The sequence below is a fragment of the Brachypodium distachyon genome, chromosome 2 (assembly GCF_000005505.3).
Source record: "Brachypodium distachyon strain Bd21 chromosome 2, Brachypodium_distachyon_v3.0, whole genome shotgun sequence".
Lineage (NCBI taxonomy): Eukaryota > Viridiplantae > Streptophyta > Magnoliopsida > Poales > Poaceae > Brachypodium > Brachypodium distachyon.
This window is the reverse complement of record NC_016132.3, coordinates 20,056,051-20,062,405: the sequence shown is the minus strand read 5'-3', so window position 1 is coordinate 20,062,405 and position 6,355 is coordinate 20,056,051. Positions and strand designations below refer to the sequence as shown.

The 6,355-nt window shown below is 56.2% G+C and overlaps 1 long non-coding RNA gene across 1 annotated transcript; it reads left to right on the top strand.

Annotated features, from left to right (window-relative positions):
• The first annotated feature begins 5,060 nt into the window (after positions 1-5,060).
• On the top strand, positions 5,061-5,661 carry LOC112270658. Its single transcript, XR_002963042.1, has 3 exons — positions 5,061-5,167; positions 5,243-5,358; positions 5,429-5,661. It is a non-coding gene; the product is annotated as an uncharacterized LOC112270658 (long non-coding RNA).
• The last annotated feature ends 694 nt before the right edge of the window (positions 5,662-6,355 follow it).

The following is a 6,355-nucleotide window of genomic DNA, read 5'->3' as shown; positions in this document are numbered from 1 at the left end:
TTATGAAATACAAAAATGGTAGCTGTAGTTCAAAATGACCCCGAAGCATTTTGAATTTAAACAAATGTTTAAATTCAAATAGATTCAAACTTGCCTAAAATGATGACTTCTATAGTAGGTGAATAATAACATTTCAAGCCTACCTTTAAAATCTCATATAATATTTTAAGTTGATTTGGATCGCCAAATCAACAAAATAAGTTTTCAACGGATTTAGGTTTAACAACAAAAGGAAATGGAAAGAAAAAAAATTCAAGGGATCCTACCATGTGGCACATGCTCGTTGGCCTACCGGCCCACCTGTTGGACGCCTACGCCATATATCCCACGTCACCTTGTACAATTGCGGTCACATCTCGGATGGTACGGCCGATCGGCGGCCATGCCATCACCCACACCCCTATATATGTCGATGCCCCTTTTTCTTAGGGCCTATTTGATTCATAGGATTGGAAAAGTAAAAGAATAGGAAAAATATAGGATTCTAATGTCATGTCCACTTGAGCCCTATGATTTCAAGCCTTCAAAATTCCTACAGAAATCCTTTGAATCAAAGGAGGCCTTCCCTTTGTTGCCTCCCCCCCCCTCCCCCCCCCCCTTCCTTCCCTTCAGTTTCGTGTTCGATATGAGGTGTGTTTCGTTTTCCCTTGACTAATAATAAGTCTATTTACTTTATAATTTTTGTGATAAAATTGATATCATTGTGTTCGTATTCAGAAGTAATTATTGTTTATGGTTTGTGTTGTTGTTCTCGACAACAATTAGAATAAGGAGTGCCAATGCTCGATGGCAAAAGTGCGGGTATAAAAGTAAGGCGTGTACGCCGTCCTTATAGCGAAGGTCGCCGTAAACTTGAACAAGTTGACACGTTGATATTTTTTGAATAGTTTCGGTCGACCTGCGGGTGCGACTTAATCCTATGTTAAGAAATGCTTCGAGGGGGTTGTTAGCCAAGGGCTTGGGCTGAGCGGATCTTCCCAAGACACCTTTTGGCGAGAGGTTCGTCGGGGCCGCCTCGTACTTGGACCGAACACGTCTTTTCAAGTATCGAGGTTAGGATACCCTCGAAACTCTAACCCAACCCCTTCTCCTTCGAGCCCGTGCCAACCAAGGTTAGTTCGGAGCCTCGAAACTAGAGTCACCTAGAAGGCTTCCTCGAGGCCAATCGACTTTCAGTCGAGAGCGGCGCACGAGAGCGAACCTTAGAGGGAGCACTCTAGCCCTCTCCCCTTGAGTTTATTCAAGTGAGAGTGAATGGTACATGCCCCCATGGGGGGTATTTATAGCCTAGGGGTCCATGACAAAAGACCAAGGCTACCCTTAAGGGAAAGAGAAAAGTGGGGGCAAAATGTTAAAAGTAGGTCCTTTGGTCCATAGCTTTTCTTGCACCATGAGGGGGAAGTGAGGGATGGTCCATGGTCCACCTTTCTTGCCCCCTACTCTAGCTCATTTGACCCTTTGACCATGGCATGAGAGGCTTGACTTGTTGACTTGTCTTCCTTTGTCACGTAGGATTGACCACGCCACGTGGGCGTCTTGACTCGTGATTGGGAAACATTGACTTGGTCGTCGCCACGTAGGATTTACGGCCCGGCCCATATAAGGATCTTAGTTTACTACAACAGTTGACCCTTTGAGCCGGAGGCATTGAGAATGCCTTCGGGTCAACCTTCGATGCGAGACCTTTGATCCCTTTTCTCGTTCTTGGATTCACGATGGTACCTTGGATGGATTCCCTGGCGGGCTCCCTTGTGAGAAACGGAGGTACTTGGTGTTTTTCCTGCAAAGAACAGGATCCTTGGAGGCGTTGCGGGGAAATTCCATGCCCGCAGCGAATTTCTCTACGAGAAATCGAGTTTCAGGGGGTATTTTAGCAAAAACCGGGACCTTAGGGGCCTCTCTGCGAGAAATCCGGTGTTCCGGAGGACTTTTCTGCAAAAATCAGGGGCCCTACGGGCCTCCCCGAAATTTTCGGGGTCTTATTGGCAATTTCTCCCAAAATCTTGGTTTTTTTTGCACTTTTCCGCGGGTCTTGTCGGTCGCACGGGCTAGCCGGGCAGTTGGGCCGCCTTCGGACGCGCCACAGTTTTTTTTTATTTCGGCCGTTAGTTGGGCCGCTCCTGGGCCGTGGCCCGGTTTGGCCCGATACCGGTTCGCAACTTAAGTCGCGCGATTGGACGGCTCTGGACGAAGGGGCGCCCTAGATCAAAGGGTCGGGGATCCTTCTTCCTCCCCCGTACGGGAAAGGGAAAGGTGGCCGGAGCTGACCACCTTTTCTCCATCCTGGGCGCGATGATGCCGGTGAGGGTGACGCCGGGGCTGGCCATTCGGTCGGGGCGGCCAGGGGAGCCCACCCCCCTTTCCTCCTTTTGTTCCCTCTTTTTTCTTTTGCAAAGTTGGGTTTCTTGTCTCTTCCTTGCTTTGGACAGTGCACAGGACGGCGAGGTGTCGCCCCGCCATTGGCCTGACACAGACGCCTAGGAGCTCCGGCGGCCTATAAAATGGAACCCCCGGGCATTGAGGAGGCTCACACCATGCTTGTTTGATTTGTATGGCGGCGCCCGACATTTCTTCGAGAGGTTGGTGTTTGTAGGGGCCTTGCAGGGGCACTAGCCACTCTTTAGCAGCGACGGAGGTCGCGTTGGTGGCCGAGGAGCCACCGCGAAGGCTTCTCGTCGTCGAGTCCTCGTGGGGACGCGGAGCGCGCCCGAGGCCGCTAGGAGTGAGGTGCCGGTCGTGCCTTCAAGTGCAGCCGGGAGACCCTCGTCGTCGGCCGTGCTCTTCTTGCTCCTGTGGAGGTGAGGGCGGCGTTGTGGCGTTTTCCTTGTGTCTTCTAGGTGCCGGCGATCCTTGCGGGCACGCGGTCGAGCACCTTTGATGCGTCATGGCTTGGCAAGGGCGCGGGCATGGCCAGGCGTGACGCGGGCACGTGTGTTCTACGGGAGCGACAACGGCGAGGCTAGACGGCGCGTGACGCGGGCGCGGCGTGGTGACGTGCGCGTGCGGACGCGGTGCTGCTAGACGGCGCGCGAGAGCAGGCGTGGCCTTGGTCCAGCGGGTCGCGGCTTGCGTGAGCGAGCGCGAGCGTGAGTGCAGCGCGGCGAGGCACGTGCGTGGATGGGGTGCAGCTAGACGGCGCGCGGCGTGGGCGTGGTCTTGGTGCAGCAAGTTGCGGCGCGCGAAAGCGGGCGCGACTGTAGGCGCGGCGAGGCGTGCGTGCGGACGCGGGCAGGGACTGGGCGCGCGGGCCTTCCGTCGAGCGCCCGGAGGGCGCGGGTGGCAGCCCGCCCTATCGTCCTCTTCCCTTTTTCTCCTTTTGTTTCTTTTACGCGGGTGGGCCGAGGAGCGAGCGGGCCTGCGGCCCGTGGAGCCGCGGCCTCTTCTTTTTTGTTTTTGCGGCGCGGGACGGGGGCTTTGGCTCCAGGTCCATAGCTTCCCTTCTTCTGCCGATTCTTTTCGGAACCTGACCTTATTTGGCTAATCATTGGCGGATCTTTTTTTGCAGGTGAGATGGCGGGACCCGATGTTGAGCGTCCAGTTGGTGAACCGCCGAGGGGGTCTTCCACGGCGCAGCTTGCGGCGAACCGACTGTCGCGGAAGAAGAAGGTCTCCTTCCGCCCTCGTGGTGGCCCTCCCTTGGTTCCGACAGCGTCGGTGGACGGCGGAGGTTGGGCACACGACCACCTTCTCCCTTCGTCGATGAGCCCCGAGGATCTTGCCCAGCTGGAGGAGGCGTGATACTTCCCCAAGGGGGATGGTATCCTGCCCGATGGCGAGGAGGTGAGGCTCGACCAGCGGCGGCGTCCGGGATGGATCGTGGCATTTTCGGCTTGGTTACATGCCGGCCTGTGTGTGCCTGTTCACCCCTTCTTGCTGGAGTTCCTGGAGACGTACTGCATCGAGTTGGCCCAGCTACACCCGTCGATGATCGTGAGGTTGAACGTTTTCAGGTGGCTGTGTGAGACGCGCTTCACGAGGAGCCTTCGATGAAGCTTCTGCTCTTCTACTTTACCGTGGAGGTGAGAGAGCTGCTCACTCTGGACAGCTTTGCTCTGAGCGCCTTTGATTCGGTGAACCTGAGGCTTCCTTCCGGCTTTGGGCACGACTTCCTGCTCATGCCGGGGAAGAGTGCGGAGAAGTTGTTCGTCAAGTGGGAGTCCCGTGGATTCTTCTTCGGGCTTCGAAGACCCGTCTTCGGCACACGGGTGATCTTCCTCGGCACTCTAGGGCCGGAGGTCTCAGGGAGGTGTCTCACCCCGGCGATCCTTGATCAACCGACCTCTAGAAAGTGGCCAAGATCAAGGAGGTGTCCGCCGAGAGGAGCTTTCTTGACCTCATGGAGGAGATGGTGATGGCGGGACGCTTCATGATGAGGAGCTGTCCGAGGTCCGAGATTGGGATCCGTCGATCTTTCCGTCCTCCACAGCTTGTCACCGCACGTGAGTGGCGCCCCTCTCCCCTTCGTGCTTTGCTTGTTTTCCCTTGTGAAGGTACTTAACAATTTTGGCTTGTCTTTTTTCAGCGACGTTTTCCGAGGAGAGGGCGGCGTTGTGGGCCGCGCAGCTGATAGGTCCGTACGGCGGACCGGAGCACTGCGACTACAAGACCAAAATCAGCGAGGGGGGATGCCACAACATCATCGCGAGGTGCTTCGGGAAGATGGTGTCGGTGCGACAGGACCCGAAGCTTGCTCGCCTTCTCCGAGTGGGCGATCGCTACTCCCGCTTGGCCACACCGTCGATGTTGGCGGTGGGGTCCAAGTTGCGGGACTCTTGCGGGAAGGCGAAGGCGGGAACGATGGTGCTGGGCTTGGCTGTGCCTGTTGAGCTGGTTCCCAAGATACCTCGTCCTTCGAGTGGATGCAAGAGGAAGGCTCCCCCGACTCCTTCTCCTTCTCTTGACTACGCCCCGGCGGATTTAGCGGATCCTGTCGTGGGCGAGTCGAGGTCCTCCCCGAGGGTGACCTTGGACCTGCACATGAAGGGGAAGATTGGACTTGAGCAAGTTCTTCTTCCTTCAAGTCACGAGGTTGAGGCTTTCACTCGTGAGACGGGGCTTCGGCTTCCGAGCGACTCCGTGGTGGAGTTGTCGACCGGAGCCAGTGGTGCGGGCGTCCAGGTATTCTACATTGGTTGCGAGCGTCCCGAGGAGGATGCTCCTACCTCGGGTGAGTGCCCTTCTCTTTTGTCACGTAATTCTTTTTCCGAATGATTTTGACATGATCTCCTTGGTTTGTTTTTAGGTGCGAGGGCCGCGGAGCCCGGGGTTCTTGAGGGCGAGCCCCCGACTCAAGCGAGGGATGGAGTGCTTCCGTCGATCGCGGATGGAGCGAGAGACCATTTCGTGACACTGGAACTGGTGAGCATCCGTGACGTACCTCCCTTGGTTCTTTGGGTTACCTTTTGTGCTAACTCCCTCTTCTTTGTAGGTGATTGGTTTGGTCGAGGCCGTGGGCACCCTTCCTGCCCTTAAGACTTAGGTGGAGGCGCTTTCCGCTGCTATGGACGTGGAGATGTCCAAGTCTACCCTTGCTTTGAGTGAGCTGGAGTCGGAGAGGGTGCGGCGCGAGGCCGTGGAGGCCGAGCTTTCCCGCGTTTTGGCGGAGCTCGCGGCCGCGGAGACCAGGGCTCGACTTGCTGAGGAGCACCAGAGGGACGAGATTCCGAGGACCCGTCGAGTTGAGGAGGACTTGGTGGTGGCCAACCTTGATAGGGAGCATGCCCGCGCAGAGGCTGCTTCCCTCAAGGTGGAGTTGGCGGCAGCGGGTGATGGCCCGATGCTTGCTCCTCGTGCTCGTCCTCCTCCGGATCGTCGTCCCGAGGTGGTTTCGCTTTTGCTTGCCCATGCCACCGAGATTCGGGAGACGATGACTTGCTTGAGGAGTGTTCCCCAACCCGATCTTCCTCCGTGTCGCACGGTGGATGAGGCGAGCAGGGTGCTTACTTCCCAGGTGGAACTCATTGAGCCTACCGTGAAGAAGTGCCTCCAGAGTACGGCTGCCCGACTTGTTTCGTCGGCGGTTGTGGCAATGCTGGACGGCGGTGCCGGGATGACTGGGCTTGAGGGTGAGATGTCTCACGGGGCGAAGAAGTTTCTGGCGGACCAGAGTGCTCCTCTTCGTGCTCAAGCTCGACGCTTCGTGCGTTGCCTTGAGCCCGCTCTTCAAGAGGGTGATGGTGAGGTGTGAGCCTCGTCACCCTCGGAGGCAGTGATGTACCTCAGCTGGTTACTTATGCGATGTTGCATATCTCCACTTGACTTAGCCTCATGGCTATCATGTTTAGGCTCTTAGTTGTAGAGGTTGTAAGACGGCTTTTTTGTTGTGTTTCATGCTTCACTATGTAGTCAACATTAT